This window comes from Lepidochelys kempii, chromosome 2 (genome assembly GCF_965140265.1).
Source record: "Lepidochelys kempii isolate rLepKem1 chromosome 2, rLepKem1.hap2, whole genome shotgun sequence".
In the NCBI taxonomy this organism is placed as follows: Eukaryota; Metazoa; Chordata; order Testudines; family Cheloniidae; genus Lepidochelys; species Lepidochelys kempii.
Genome location: NC_133257.1, coordinates 183,988,051 through 184,004,432, shown reverse-complemented (window position 1 = coordinate 184,004,432; position 16,382 = coordinate 183,988,051). Strand labels below are relative to the sequence as shown.

The following is a 16,382-nucleotide window of genomic DNA, read 5'->3' as shown; positions in this document are numbered from 1 at the left end:
CTATATCTCATCTGCCACTTGCTTTCCATTCATTTAGCTTTCTTATGCTCTGGTTTTGACTAACTCAAGTAAATTTGTTTCATTTGTACATTTTACCGCCTCGCTGCTCATCTCTTTTCAGATAATTTATATTAAACATTGGTCTGAGTTCAGAGTCTTGGTGCAGCGCACTGTTAACAATTCGCAATGTTGAAAACTGACTTCTAACTTTCAACATATTACACCACTAATGAAAAACTTATGAACCACATTTGGAAACCAGATGATGTGAGAAAGAGGCTGGAGGGTGGACACAGTGACAGTGAGATGAAAACACATAGAAACAATAGCCCTTCGCTAGGAATTAGTCTTCATAGAAAATTAAAAGCAGTGAATGAATCAGTCAGAAGGCAACAGAAAAAATTAGTAAAAAGTCATTAACATGTTGGAACTTAAAGTATTTTCTTGACCAAAGGAGCACATAGTGAAGACTGGTTGATTTCAAATCTTTCTCTTCCTTTCTCTCTTAACCATATTTTATTTTTTCAACTCTTGGAAATGTTGGAAAAACCTTGTTTAAAAAACTGATACGAGCCTTGTTGTTTAATCCAAAAAAATTAAAATCCAAGAGAGAACCCCCAAACCTAGCACCTTGTAATGAGTTTATTTTGACTTGACGTGCTTTTTTTTTCTGAGAGGCAGTATCGTCTTATGCTTAAGGCAGCGAATTGGTACTGAGGAGATTTGGGTTCAGTTCCCAGCTCTGACACAGGTTTGTAGTGAGATCTTGGAAAGTCATTTAAATTTTGTGCTTCAGTTCCCCATCTTTAAAATGGGAATAATAATGCATACCTTCTCCCATCCTTTGTCTGTCTTGTCTATTGACACTGTACACTTTTTGTAGTATGTGTTTGCAGCCTAACCTCTATTTTGTGTGAAGCTTCTAAGTGCTACTGCAGTACAAATCATCATCATCGTAATTTTCTGAATCCAGCTTAGTGTGTTTTGGGTAGTTCTGGCTGACAAGTTAATGTACACTGTTTCTTTATACTGTATTTCTCCCCCTCCCTTAAGGCATTTTGGCAAACACAGGCATTAGCAATCTCATTCAGCATGCACCCTTCAGCATGCAAAGGACTTGGTGAAAGTGTACTGATTGTTTCCTCACAACTGCCAATGGTGCCGTAACAGACTGAGCACTCCAGGAATTGATAGTTTGTTTTAAAATTCTTCCACGTGATTTTCTTTTTTAGGTAGGTGCCCATGTCTGCCAGCTGGAACATATCAGTGTCGTTCCATAAACACTTTTTGAACAATACATTCAACAACACTTTCTCTCCAGGAGCCTGTGTGTTGAGCTGCTCCAGCCATGTCCATTTTAGAGCCATGCCTTCTTAGGGCAAAAATCTCCTGCCTTCCATTATAAAGGTCGGTCACTATTTTAAGCATCAGCAGAGCAAATATATATTTGGCTCATTGATCTTGAAAAGTGCACCATGAGACTGAAGCTATAACACTTCGAGCTGTGATCTTGTCAGATTTCATAAGAGAAGCAAGGTCAGGCAGGCTGATCAACACTTGCATGGGAGACTTAACAGGGAAAATCCCAGAGCTGCAGACAAGTGGTATCGGTGTTTTGTTTATTTCCATTCTTTCCTCTATCTAGTCTATACTAGAATCGCTCCAGCGGCGTAGCTGTGCCGCTGTAGTGCTGCTAATGAAGACGCTCTCTGCCGACGTTAGAGAGTTTCTCCCGCCAACATAGCACTGCCCACACTGCAGCTTAGGTCAGTGCAACTTACATCACTCAGGGGGTAGCATTTTCCACACCCTGGAGTGACTTAAGTTATACCGACGTAAGCGCTAGTGTGTACAAGCCCTGAGTCCTTAATGAGCTGGTGTCCCGGTATGATGATAGCAGAGTGTTGTACTGCTTGCTTCAAATGAAACACAAAACTAAGGGCTTTGGTGTTCATAAATCCCCCTGGCTTTTTTCTCTCTCCACGAGTTAAAGTGTGTGTTAACCCCCATGTCCTGGCCACATTCCAGTTTGAGTTCATTCACTCTTTCTACCTATATTCCCTTTGCAGTTTCTAATACCTGAGGTACTATTCACTTCCTGCCCTATAATACTGCATTGTTTTTTCAGCTGCTGTGTTTCTCCTACAGGGTGGCTAAACTTAAATGGTGGTTGAGTAATTCCTATATATGTGGGGGCTTACAAGGGGCTTTGGGATCTTTCTGGATGAACAATATACATTGTATATTTTGGCATAGCACCTAGAAGCCCCAGGCCTGGATCAGCACCCCATTGTGCAAGGTGCTGTACAAACAGAAACACAGTCTCTGCCCCCAAAGAATTTACAATTAAAGAAGGGCCAAGGTTTTCAGAGGTGATTCGTGATTCTGGGTGCCTCAATTTTGGGATGCCCAAAATTAAAGAACTTAAAGAACTGAACTTTCAGAAATTGTCGGGCATCCACCCTCCAAAAAGGTGTCTCAAGTTGAGCTCTCAAAACTACTAATCACTTTTGAAAATCTAGGCCCAAGATCATTTTAATTAGAGGTCAATCATCAGTGAAAAGATTTTCGGAAATAGTTTTTGTTAGGTACGGGAATATCTATGAGGCTTGATCAGTTCAGGAATATGGAAGAATCTTTTCATTAATTGTACTGCTAAACTTTCCTGTTTCTAAAGTCTTTGCTTATCTTCACCTCGGATAATTAAACAGTAATACCAGGATAACGAAAAAGAAGAGATTGCCCCTTCGAGAAGGATGTTCTAAAGCACGTCTTAATTTTTTTTAAGAAGAGCCTTTTCTACAATTTCCTTTAAACTGAATGTTTGATTCACTTGCTCTGTTCCTCTCAAGAGAGGCGACCTAACATAGTGCTGCTGCTACTAGGGAAGAAGAATAATTATTACTGCCATGAAACTGAGGTTTCCAAAACTAACTAAAATATATATACAAAGCTGCTGAATTTTTTGTTTCAGCTTTAGGAGAATTTTTTTTAAAGTTTTGTAGGTGCAGGTATTGACACAAATACAGTGAAATCCTGGCTCCATTAAAGCCAATAGCAAAACTCCCACTGACTTCAATGGAGCCAGGATTTCACTCACAATCTCTCCCCCAGAGCTTCTGGCTCCAGCTTCGTCCCTGAGAGCTGCAAGGGAGGAAGAGATGGTCTTTTGGCTGAAACACTGGGCTCTGAGAAGCGATATCTGGGTGTTCTTCCTGGCTGTGATAGACTTCCAATGAACAATGAGCTCTGAGGTCTGCTGCATGATCATGTGAGCTTATTAACTTAGCAGAGCTGAGTGTACCTGGTTGAAAGTACTTGTTTCTTCCAAGCTTAGTACTTAGTTATTTTTGACCCAAATATCTGGTCACAGGAGATTCTGCAGGTGGATTTAATTATTTTAACATACCTGCCCAAGTTTCAGTCTGAGACTGGGTAATAGATAGGCTGGGAAAGATTAGATTTTTATCTGTAATTGTTGTTAAATGTCAATTTAGCTGTGTAGGCCCCCCCAACAAAAAAAATGTCCATCAATAACTGACGTTTACAGAGAGGCAAAGTGAGAAAAATGAAAACTCTCTCGCTTTTGATTTAACGATGTTTACTTCGTATATGTTGATGTGGTGTTGACCATTTGTATTTTAACAATTATAAAACTTTAAATTTTTGAATCCCAACATCTACTGTCATTAATTATTGCCTGAGGCCTGCGTTACTTCCTGCAGCTGGGAACATTTAAGCTGATAAAAATAAATATTGATGTTATCCATTGAAATGATTGAAAAAATACAAATCAAATTCTGCCACGCTTAGTTCTAGCCTTTGGGCCGCAAATAACTGACAGGCTGTTACCCCAAGCTCTATTTTGAGATACAGGACAATTTTATTTTGCGTACATTGTCTTTCATTCAGGCTCAAACCCCAAATTCTGAGGTAGAAAGCTGTTCTGGGCAGTAGGAGCGGCAGAAGAAAAGTCCCTTGCATGAAAAAGGGTCCACTTGTGTGAGGAGGCAGAGAAAAGGTGATGTGAAAATGGACATGGAGGGTGGGGAGAAGAAGACTAAATCTGTGCTATAACCTGAAGCAAGCACTCGAAGGCTTTAAAGACAAAGAAAGCAATTTTGAAGTGGATGTGGAAATGAATGAGAATCCAGTGGGGATGGACTAAAACAATGGGCCATTTAAAAGTACATTTTCCTCGCCAATCTTCTATTAATATCTCATTTAGTTAACAGTAATACTGGGGAAAACTTCTTAAGTATCCGGGGGGAAGGGGGAGAGAGGTGTATGCGAGCGCTTGTCAAACTATGTGAGAAAAAACACTATAGTGAGTGCATTGTTATCAAACAATCATACGTTTTTATCACTATTTGCTTTTAAGAAATGAGCTTTTTGCAGTTTCCTGTTTCCATATACAGCTGGGAGAAGTCAGAGGAAGCCTCTCTCATTGACAATGTAGGAAGCAAATGCTTCACGAAGTTACAGGCTTCATTGCCTTGATGAAAGAAAGGCAGTTCTTAAAAACACTCCCTTCCTCATGCTTAAAATTTCCCTCCTCCCTCTCAGATTATTATTGCAGAGATTCTGGACAAATCTCTTGGCAATTTAGCGAAAGAATGTTAAAAAATGTAAGTGGTTGCTGTGACTTTTTTTGTGTGGAGGTTTTAAAAATAGCAGAAATCCAGCTGTGTTTTTGTCTGGTCAACAGGTTCCCTGACAGGCTAAACAAAATATTTTATTTCACTAGCTCTGAAAGCACTTGTTGTCTCTGATAAAAGGGAAGATACACTTCCAAATAGGGGCTGGCTGAAATCTGGAAACCTTTCTCTATTTGAACATCTATTGCTTTAAAAATGAGGGGGAAATGTCATTCCCCTGGGTTCAGCAAGATGAGAGAATAGCATGATTTCAGACAGTATCATTAAACAGCAGTAGTGTTTCAGGCAGCTGAAAGATATGCCGGTAAAGAATTCTTATTTTACATTGGATGGCATAGAGCAAGTCCAGCTGATGGCTGTGTGTATTTGCGTGCCTTTAGTTCTCAGAAGGAAAGAAGAAAGAAATAGTGACAATTGGCAATGGTTAAACATCTTAGCTCATCTGGCTCCCTTGCATTATACTAGAAAAGAAGGGGATTTTTTTTTCTGGTGTACACAGAAGAGAATCTGCAGAGCAGCTCAGGGATTCCGAATGCTTTATGAGGATTTTCATCCATTGACAGTCATCAGTTCCTGCGCAGAACATTCATTAGTTCCTGCAATAGGATGATGAATAGAGAGTCAGAACTCTGCAAATCCATGTCTGTGGATTTTGGTCCTTGTTGAAGTTGGAGGGAGAAGCATTTTTCCTCCCTCTGTGCAGACACACATATTGAGGAAAGCAAAGGAAGAAAACTGTTTTGATTTTGTTTAGTCGTCTGCAATGATTTCACATGGCAGTGAGGAATGTGTGAAGTATTGTGAATCCTTCTGAAAAGGTTGTTTGAAAGAAAAAATAGTGTGGGGGGGCGGAATCGAGAGGAAGAGAATAATGAAAGTTTAGAGTAAACAATTTGCTCCCTGAATTCAGTTCAGTATTACTATGTCCTTCTTTGCATTACTATGTGCTTGAAGTGGCATATCCCAAAATAAACTTCCCTCGGGTACAACGAGGATGCTATCTAGCATGCGTGTATGTGTATATGTTGTAGAGTGTTGGAGAGTGTTTGAGTCCAAAGGACATAAACTATATACTCACAGAAGGATCGAATCACCCAACACTGACATACAGGTGGTACTTCTTCGAAAAGTGACAGCTTTTGAACAGTACACATCAACCCTGCAAGTTTGCATTGCAATGACAGAGAACAGGAAGTATGCCATAATAACCAGGTAGAAATGCAGGTAGGTAGAATTTAACTAGCCCAGTTGGAATTTGGACAAAATGCTAGGTCTAATTGTCATAAGATTTTAATGAACATAGTGGTCAAGATCTTGGTTTTCTGATGCACCTGAAAGACATCATGGCATGGTATCCTCCTACCTAATGGGCAATGATTCATTAATGACCCAAGAAAGAGTTCCACCTATTGTTTAATAGCATCTAAGTGATCCTTGAAGTTTTCCTAGCCAATTACTGATCTGATCTTGCTTAGCTTGAGAAGTCTGAGAGGATCGCAGTACAAAGGTACTAGGGTGCAGACATGTTTTCTTCTTAGTTTAAAAAGTATAAATGTGTCCCAAAAGCTCCCCAGTCAGCTTTTAAAATGAAAAAGTTAACTAGAATAAAGCAATAGGTTTGTCCCTATTTTGTTTTATGTACCAAAAAAGTGTGCACGAGAAGAGGAAGAAAAGGAGTGCAAGCATGCGTGCGAGGGGAGAGTAAAGTCCTATCTCAACACTGTTGACATTACAGGCATGAAATATGATTGTTTATAGTATCTGGCAGGGCATTTCAAAGAAGATTCTCTCCCTTCATCCATAGGAGGTACGAAGTGTTCAAACCATCACTGCAGAAGTTAGAAATATTAACCTCATTAAACCTGCAGTGAAACAGCAGAATCCTGCAGAACCAGACTGTGGAACTCATGTACATGATTCCGACTTACAAATACCCCAGTTATTATCTTAAAAAAGGTAATTCTAGACATTGCTATATGGTGGGAGCTCATCAACTTAGTGGCAGAGTTGAGCCTAAACTGCAAAGCTTATGGAACTTCCCGAAAGCGTGGGGATGTTGGGGTCTAGGATTTTGGTTCAGACCTGTCTCTGGGAGAAAAAGAGCTTTATGCTGAATTGAATAAACTCAAACTCATATATTTGTATTGCTCTCACAGTGCTCAAATACTTGCTTTTATGTTTTTCAGTCTCTAAAAATATCTAGTTCAGGAAAATATTAAGGGAGAGTGAGAATTCAGTGTAGAGACTGCTAGTTTGGGAACAGACTTACTTTGTACATTGACACTAACCATAAAGTTTAGTGGAGGAAGGTTAAAAGAAGGAGGTATAGTATATGCATCATTTGCAATAGCCTGAAAGGCCTGTATTTCATCTTCTGCAAATGCATATGCTATGCTGAAAGGCACAGAGTTTTCAGTGGCTTAACATACTTTCTGGCTTTTTGTTTTTTTCCATGCAAACACTATTTTTCCTAACTGTGAGAAGATCCTGCATTGCAGCTTGTAAAAGGCATCACCGTGCAGTTGACATATTTAGGAGATGGGAGGTCACACCAGTTGCTCTTTGGAAAGTGCAACAGATGTTCCTTCCTAAAAAGGACATGCTATACTCTTTCTCCAGGGTTCTGGTGTCTCCAAAATACAGTATATCAAATACTGTAGCTCTTGCGCAGAAAGCTTGGCATTAGGTATTTATAGTTACTCTGACACTAGATGACTCAGCCACTACGTCTACACAAAATGACATGATTGATTAAATTGTTCCAAAAATTCCAGTGGGAAAACTTTACAGTTGAAGTAGATCATCCTCTAAGGATTTCACAGCTGTTTGTTTTGGTTTGCTAACAATGTTCCATGGTACTATGGTTACTACTTGGTCTTGGAGAAACCCTGTAGATAATCTTCGAAATAATACCTAGCTCTTATCTAGAGCTTTTCATCTCTAGATCTCAACATGCTTTACAAAGGAGGGTCAGTAGCATTATGCCCATTTTACCAATGGGGAAACTGAGGCACAGGCAGAAGAAGTGGCTTGTCCAAGATCATGTAACAGGTCAGTGGACTGAGAACACCAGCAGCTTTCAGATGGGAGCAATCTTTGGTCAACACCAACCTTGGCTTGATTTGAAATAACATGTGGCAGAGGAGAGATGCTCCATGTCCTATTACCAGCTTCAAGAGCTGTGAGAAACAGGCAGTATTAAATGTAGAAGCTATATCTGTCTTCACCATTTGTAATAGGCGCGCACACAATTTTGTCCACAGGCCCTTAGTCCTTGCAGGAAGTAAGCTACTTTATTGGTCGTAATCAATACTTCTGCTTACCTCACTGGGCTGAGAAATTGATATGCATCTTGTTTTAATGGGGTAGTTCTAAAACTATCACTCTTTCCAGGTTGGAGGTTTTTCCAGTGAGGCTTTACTATCCGCTGCTGGTACTAGTAGCAATCACATTAATTTCATTGCATTTTTTTTTCATCTGAAGCTTGCAGTCAGTGGATGCCTGGTAATTTCCATTCTTTCTTAATTGGCTCCCCGGGTCCATCTGAACTGGAGACAACCATAGCTATAGAATTTCTCTCCATGTGCCCACTACGTGAAGGCAAAAGTGCATACACTGGAGTGCCGCTATTTCCCAGGAAGAGAAGCTTTACTATTCATTGAAGTGCCCCCCAAAAAATTGAGCTCACCTAGAATGGGATATGGTAACGCTTCTGTTTCCAGTCAGGGTTAGTCTTAAGTAGCAGCAGGTGCAAGTGACCGCATGACTCCCTCGTTGTTTATTATTTATTTATTAATAGGATCATAGCACGTAGAAACATGAGTCATGGACCCGCACTCTTATTCTAGGCTTTGTATTCTGAAGTGTTTGGGACCCCATTTATGCTTCACAAATTCATTAGGCAAGCTCGTTATCTCCTTTTGGTGATGGGAACAGGAAGGCCACGCATTCTTGATCTTCCTCCTTTAGCAGCTTAGGGCCCTGGAAATCATAGTCAGTCCTGCTCCTGTGTTGTCTTTAATCCACATTACTGCACTCATCATTTGAACTGTTCCTTCAACATACCCTCCGTACAATGTGTTTGCTCTTTCCATTCATCCACTATTGAAATCCTTAAGATGCACAAGGGCAAGGCCTTTATCATCCAAGCGCACCACGTTGTTGCTTTCGTATTCTACTCCACTTACATTTTTACACAAAATTCTAAGGGGCCGGGAAGACAGAAATCACATGATAGTCATGCCCAGTACCATGGCAGATAATTAAGTGCGTTGAGCAAGCGCGTCACTGAATGGTTTTGAACATTTCTTTGAGCCAGGAAATTGACATGTTAGAATTTGGATTATCTTGACATTGTGGGGGTTACTATCTGAGTATTTTTGAACATCAAATGGCACATCTTGTCGTAATATCATGTTCAAATTGGTTCAGCTACTGGTTTATTCTGTACATTGATTAGCTGTGTGATATATGTTCTAAATGATGTGCAGTGATTTTTATAATACCAGAGACAGTTTAATATTTCTTGGTGCCTCAAAAGATACTTTAATCTAATGCTCATTTTAGCCCAGATATTTTTCTCTAGTTACTACACAGGGGAAAGCTTTAAGAATTTGATTTAAGTTATGATAATACTCAACATTTGTATAGCATTTTTCTTCTGCAAAGTGCCTTACAGGCATAAACTAATTAATCCTCACAGTGTCCCTGTAAAATAAGTAAATATTATCCCTATTTTACAGATGGGAAGATGAGACAGCAAGATGAAATGATTTGCTCAAAGCCACAAAGAATATCATTGTCTAAACTGGGATTCGAATTCAGTAGTTTGTGGCTCCTGGCACTATATGCAAATCAGTAAACCCCAAACCAGCAGAGAGAGATCCTCACCTCAGAGATAGATGTGTTGTTAATTTCAGTGAAATGCAAGAGTAAGAAGGAAGCCAAAAGCCTTAATCTGTGGTTGTTTGTGATTTGGAAATGAAGCCACTGCCCAACCAGGAGTGGTCTTATTGTGTTGTCCCATGTGGCTACTGCGTTCAGGTAGTGTCCTTCAGAATAACCCACTGAGACTAGTAACTAACGCCAGACTAGCTGGAGATGGACACCAGAGTCAACAGTGTAGGCCTCTTTTATGCTCCTTTTCACCTCTCCTAGAAACTCATTGCTGTTGGTAGACAGATTTTTTTGTTCTTCAGGCCATTTGTGTGTGGAAAACCAAAGATATTTATTTGTTTTAAATGTTCGTTAGTCTAATGTCAGAATTTGTTTGCTGGAGAATTTTCCTATTTATGTTTATTTCAGCTCTTCAACTGTAGCCAGGAGGTTATGTAACCTCGAGGATAGAATACAGCTCTTGATGACGATAATTTTTTAAAAGCAGGGAGATTATTTCTTCTCAATTTTCTCATTTCTTTTTGGACTGGGGAAGAGAACAACCCCCCTCCTCAAAAAATAGGCCAATGAAGACAATGAGCTACTTGTATTGTACATAGAAGCGGTGACTTTGTTTTTCTTAAATATGGGTTTCCTGCAACACATCGATTCTACTTCTGGAGTCATACATTCTATCCCCAAATACATAAACGCTATTCTCCGCTCCCCCATTCAAGCACTACTAGTTCTGCACTAGAAATGATGCCCTACCCTTAGAAGAAAAAGCATTTAAACAATTGGATTTTGTTAAGATTTTGGTGATTTCTGTGTTAAAATTAGCTCCTAACATGTCCATTGAGGTGTTAACAGTGGTTTCACAGTGAGTGCTGTAACTCAGTCTGAAGTATCTGGCTGCAGTTTTCAGAGCCGGATCCCCCTCTTCTTGAAGTCAATGAGAATGTTCCAGTTGACTCCAGTGGGAACTGCTGGGTGCTCAGCACTTTTGAAAAACAGGCCACGTTTTTATGTGCATAAATATGGATTTACAAGCCTCACTTTAGGCACTTGTTTTTTAAAATCTCAGCCTTAGAATTTATCTAATCAAAAAGGTCCTTATAGACATACAAGGTGCCAACTTTGTTTGTAGGCATTCCCATGTCACGCCTTGTGGGGGTATCTCAACACCTCAGGAGTTATACCAGGGATGAATTTGGCTCACTGTGTATCACAAAGTAATTAAAAGCTCTTCTTTTTTTATTCATTGCTACACTGTATTTATTTGTATAGCTCTGACGGAATGCTAGACACCTTTTTGAAGCAGCACTACTTTATTCAGTCATCAAGTCAAAATCAAGTAATGTATCCCTTTCCACTGTACATAAACAGTGATGCAGCCTTGGCCTGGTTGCTGTTCCAAACTATTGGGTATGTCAGACAGGCAGATAACAGATATAGTGCTGTCTCCTTTTCCTTATTGCTACCTGGAAGAATATAACCTGATTCTGATGACTGCAATAACGTGGTGGAAACTGTAGAGGTTTGAACCATCATTGTAGAATACTCTAGTTGTTGAAATAAAATCACTGTCAACCCTGTAGCCAAAACCTAACACTACCCTGGAATTGCAGTTCCCCATGACTGGCCCCAAATCACACACAATGAACGAAAGGTCCGGGTATGGTTTAGGCATGAACAATCCACAGTAATAAATTAGGCAGGGAGGGAGGGGTAAAGTTAAAGCACAGCTGACTTTATTGTCAAAATCATCCCTCGGCATGTGCTGCTGGAAAGTCGTTCTATGCAGCATCAACAAAAAGTTCATTACTTGAGTTCATCAGATTTCCTGTTGCTCAACAAATGATCATTCCTTGGAGAGAATGTGTGTGTGTGGGAGAGAGCAGCCGTTCATAACTGAGTGCTATGAACCAGAGTCCAATCGAGCGAGGACAAATGGCACTCTCACTTCTAAACAAAGTGGAGAAATAAGTATTTAGATTAGTTTATAAACCAAAAAGCCTGCGACATCCCACACCGGTCTCCTCTCCCCCCTCTTTTGACACAATAAAACCCTCCATTCTTTTTTGGGCAATTGGAGGTTTTGCACACAATTCTCTAGCAAGACTTGAAAATATGTGACACCATGAACATATCCAGCTGGGTTTTGGTTTTTTAGTTATGATGCTGTAGGTGAGGCCTGTTACTAAAACAACATTTTAGTGAGGGGACTTGGACTTAAGTATTGTTTCCATTTAGGGCAGAACATGCCTGGAACTGCTCCAAATAACATTTTAGCAAAACCAGTTTTCCACAATTCCACTCACCCATATGTGCATCCGTGATGGGATGGGTCAAAATCATCCCTAGTTTAACTCTATTGGTATCACAAGCCCCAGAGGCCTGGGCAGTACCCAGGTACTTCCATTGAATTATTATGGCAATTAGACATGTAAGACCAGGATCGTCTTTGGACAGTTGTACACGTGCATTTGACTTTTCTTGTCTGTGCACACAGCCTTTGGAAACGTTCCCCCTCAGTGGTACCCACTGGGGGACTGGAGCTCCTCCAGTGCCATGCGTACAGGTATAACAGACAAAGCTGCCCCTTGCCTCACCTCAGTTCTTCTTACTCCCCGAGACCATCTTCGGAACCTGATTCAATTCCAGAGCAGTTCTCTTTGAGTTTTGTGTATAACACTGTATATACTATCGTTATTCTAGTGATCAGTGTAGTTAGTAAGCTTGGGTTGTGTTAAAACATTTTTTTCAGACTTGTTTTTTCTCTCTCTATTTTGGGTTTTTTCTGCTTACAGTACCAAGGTATGCCCAAGGCTTTAAACAATGTTCTTCTTGCTCAAGCCAGTGAGGAACCCACAAGAAACAAACCTGATCTCTCTCTGTAGGCCCCAGAGCAGCCCAGAAGCTATCCCCTGAGTGTTGTCTGCAGAGCTTTCCATTCCAAAGCCTTTGTGTGATATACTTGGAATGAATTATGAGAGTTCTTGTCATTCAGATTGATTGATGACTCGGTAAATCCAATATGATTTATTCCAGGATAACATTGGTGCTGCTTTTGAGCACTGACTTTGGAGGCAAGCATAAAGCATTTCAAAATACGGAAGCGGTATTCCATGATGATTAGTTGGGAAGACAAGAAAACAATGCTGTTTCTGATATCGCCATGCATGATGTATGCAGTGATTGCTACTTTCAGGTCAAGAATATGCAACTGTTTTTAGCAGACAGACATTTGTATGATTGAATAGGCTTTTAAAAATAGTAGGTTCTATCTGCTGATGGCTGGACAGATGTAGGTAACTAGTTTTATAGGTGGAATATACATATATCTAGCGTATCCATGTCTATGTAAGGAAAGTTTTCCCTTTAGAAATTGATTTGGGTAAAAGCTTGCTTGGTTTTGGATGGTCAATTTGGTGTCATTAAATAAGAATGCCCTCAAACTGAACCTGTTTTTGGTCAACTCTCAAGGATTCAGAAGAAGGAATTTCACAATATCATAAAGCCCTCTGGGATGTAGTCTCCAGGAACTTCGTTCAGGACTCCTGAAATATCCTGTTTTTTCATTTCATCAATCAAAACATTTATGTACTCAGTGGAATTTGATCTGGGTTTATCAGGAACAGATAGTTCAGTGGCATGAGTATTCTGCGTGATGAATGGTGTTTGGAGAAAAGCTGAAAGTGTAGACATTATCAAAACTGCTCCTTTGCTCAAAGTGAATGTTAATGATGCTTGTTTAGTGTTTCATGATAAACTAATCCATAAACTAAGTTCCTAGGGGAAAAAATCCCCCAATCTGAGAAATATGCACATGCCATGGTTGAGTCAGAACCTGGCAGCAGAGAGAGAGCACACATTTTTTAAGAAACGTACTTGTGTCCTGTGCATGATTTTGTAACATTAAAAATGTCACAACAAAAGTGTCTTGGATTTTTATATTAAAAATAGGGTCACCTTAGCTTCAGACTACCTTGTAACCCTCAGTTTAGATAAGCATACCCCTGTGGAATAGTCACTGGATTCCCTGTACCCAGAAGAGGGCATAGGGTGCTAGTTTGGCCATGGAAAGTGTCAAGGTTCCTTCCCCACTCTGAACTCTAGGGTACAGATGTGGGGACCTGCATGAAAACCTCCTAAGCTTACTTTTACCAGCTTAGGTTAAAACTTCCCCAAGGTACAAACTATTTTACCCTTTGCCCTTGGACTTCCACTGCCGCCACCAAACGTTTATCTGGGTTTATTTATTAGGAAAGTGTTGTTTGGAAACGTCTTTCCCCCCCAAAATCCTCCCAACCCTTGCACCCCACTTCCTGGGGAAGGTTTGGTAAAAATCCTCACCAATTTGCATAGGTGATCACAGACACAAACCCTTGGATCTTAAGAACAATGAAAAAGCATTCAGTTTCTGAAAAGAAGGATTTTAATAGAAGTAAAAAGTAAAAAAGAATCACCTCTGTAAAATTAGGATGGTAAATACCTTACAGGGTAATTAGATTAAAAACATAGAGAATCCCTCTAGGCAAAACCTTAAGTTACAAAAAGACACACAGAGAGGAATATCCATTCTATTCAGCACAGCTTAATTTCTCAGCCATTTAAAGAAATCATAATCTAACGCATATCTAGCTAGATTACTTACTAAGGTCTAAGACTCCATTCCTGTTCTGTCCCCGCCAAAAGCATCACCAGACAGACCCTTTGTTTTTCCCTCCCCCTAGCTTTTGAAAGTATCTTGTCTCCTTAATGCTCATTTTGGTCAGGTGCCAGCGAGGTTATCCTAGCTTCTTAACCCTTTAAAGGTGAGAGGATTTTTCCTCTGGCCAGGAGGGATTTTAAAGGGGTTTACCCTTCCCTTTATATTTATGACAAAAAGTGACTTACGTGGACTGGGAGAGAGGGCTGCCAACCTGTCACCCTCTAGAGACTTAGAGTAGGAAACTAGTCTCCCTGCTTTCATCCTGAATAGGAGGCACAAGTATCATTAACAGGCTCCTGACTATCTCCCTCAGCAACAAAGTTATCTACCAGGCCTCAAGGAGTCAGTACAGCAGAAAAGGAAAAAAACTAGGGCATGTTAGAAGCAGCAGAGTCATGAGGCCTTGTGGATAAAGGGAATTTTACAGAATTGAGAAGGGAGGTTTGCTGGACCTCAAGTGTTCAGCTAATGCCGACAAGCTTTTCATAACAGCCCAAACTTTTGGATGTATATCCCAACCACATCCAAACCTGGAACCTTCTGAGGTTTGCAGGTCACTGCACTCCTGCTGAACCCCATGAAAGTCATTGGGGTTCTGTGTAGGCATAGCAGTGTAACCCATGCAGAGCTCATTGCAGGATTGGGGTATTTCCTTTTATTGAAAAGTCCATTTGATTCATTATTTAACTGGGAAGAACAGCGTTAGTATTTCCCATGAATCACAAATATTCTCATCGTGGCTTGAGGAGTTGGAGTACTGAAAAGCCCCCGCAATGTATATTAGTGTAACGTTCACATATATGAGGGCATCCTGATTGTGCCCTGCACTGTCTTGGTTAGACAGAGGAAATAACCTCCCTCATAGCTTTCCAAAACAATTGCAGTACTGTTGTTTCTTTCCCTTTAGTTTGGCTTGTGAAAATTATAGGGTTTGCCTGGTGGCAACTGCTATAATTAAAGTTGCAAAAGAATTCCAGTTATAGCACCCTGTTTTCACACTATCGTAACTTTGCAGAAAATTGACCTTTTGGAGATGAAATTTTCCATTCTTGGTGCCTCTGTGGGAAGTATGAGTAAAATCCCTTCAATAGTGTTTGAGTTCTGTCAGGTTGAAAAAAATTACTTTTCCAAATTAAAAAAGAAAATGACATTCTTTTCTATTTCTATGTAGGTAACCCACTAATAGCTGAATGTATAAACCTGAAATCTGACCAGAAAATAGCTTTCACTGAGGGAGTACCCTTATGACCGTGTTTTAAAACAATGGTAGGCTAATAAGCAACTAATAGGCAGCAGCTAAAGTTTTTTAGCAGAGCCTAATGAAGCCCTGCATGTCCTGTGACTTCACAAAATATATTGTCCCTTGTATGACTTGGCTAGGCACCTAGTGGAAAGCATAGTGGAAAATGCTCTCATGATGCTGTGGGGGCAGTTTGCGAGTGACAGATTGTAAATCTCGTATTGAAACAAAGGCAGAAAGCTGCCTTTATGTCAGGAACTGGAGGATATCCATGAGAAGTAAAATATGAAGATTCCACAATATTTTAAGGGCTTTCCATAATGATTGCTGCCTTTGGTAATATTTGATGCTGTCATTCAGTTCTGTCCTTATGGAAAAGTCCTACAGAGTTTAAACAGATATATTATTAACAACAAATGTGAAGGAAAAACTTGTACTTCACAAAATTAAGCAGAATCCTTCAAAAACTCTGGAGAAACCCTAACATTTCAGGCTCATAATGTTTTTCAGGTCTAGAAATGTCTCCTGTCTCTTGTTTTTTATGGAGTTTGCTTGGATTTAGAGATCAACAACATTGGAAAGTTGAATTGTTATCCTCTCATATGTAGCACCTGACTTTGTGAAGATGAGATGCTAGAACTCTGTACCTTCCAGGATGCGGCCCTGAAAAGCTGTATGGGAATAGGAGGAAGTCTTGGAAGGACAGTCTTTTAAACGTACATTGTAAAGGTTATAGTAAAGGTGATAGTAGGAGACAGTTGGTCCAGCTGTTTTGTAAGATTAGGCAAGTAACTAGAGGTCTGTAGGGCTGCTGTGACCAGGGTCCTAATGGGGAGTCAACTGTGGTCACTCAGTTATGGTGAACTGCAAAAAATGGAGCAGACAATCCCCATAA

At 40.1% G+C, this 16,382-nt stretch overlaps 1 protein-coding gene across 3 annotated transcripts in view; it reads left to right on the top strand.

Annotated features, from left to right (window-relative positions):
* Window positions 1–16,382, top strand: part of ITGA9 (integrin subunit alpha 9) — a 294,601-nt gene that overhangs the window by 107,625 nt on the left and 170,594 nt on the right. The window lies entirely within an intron of this gene.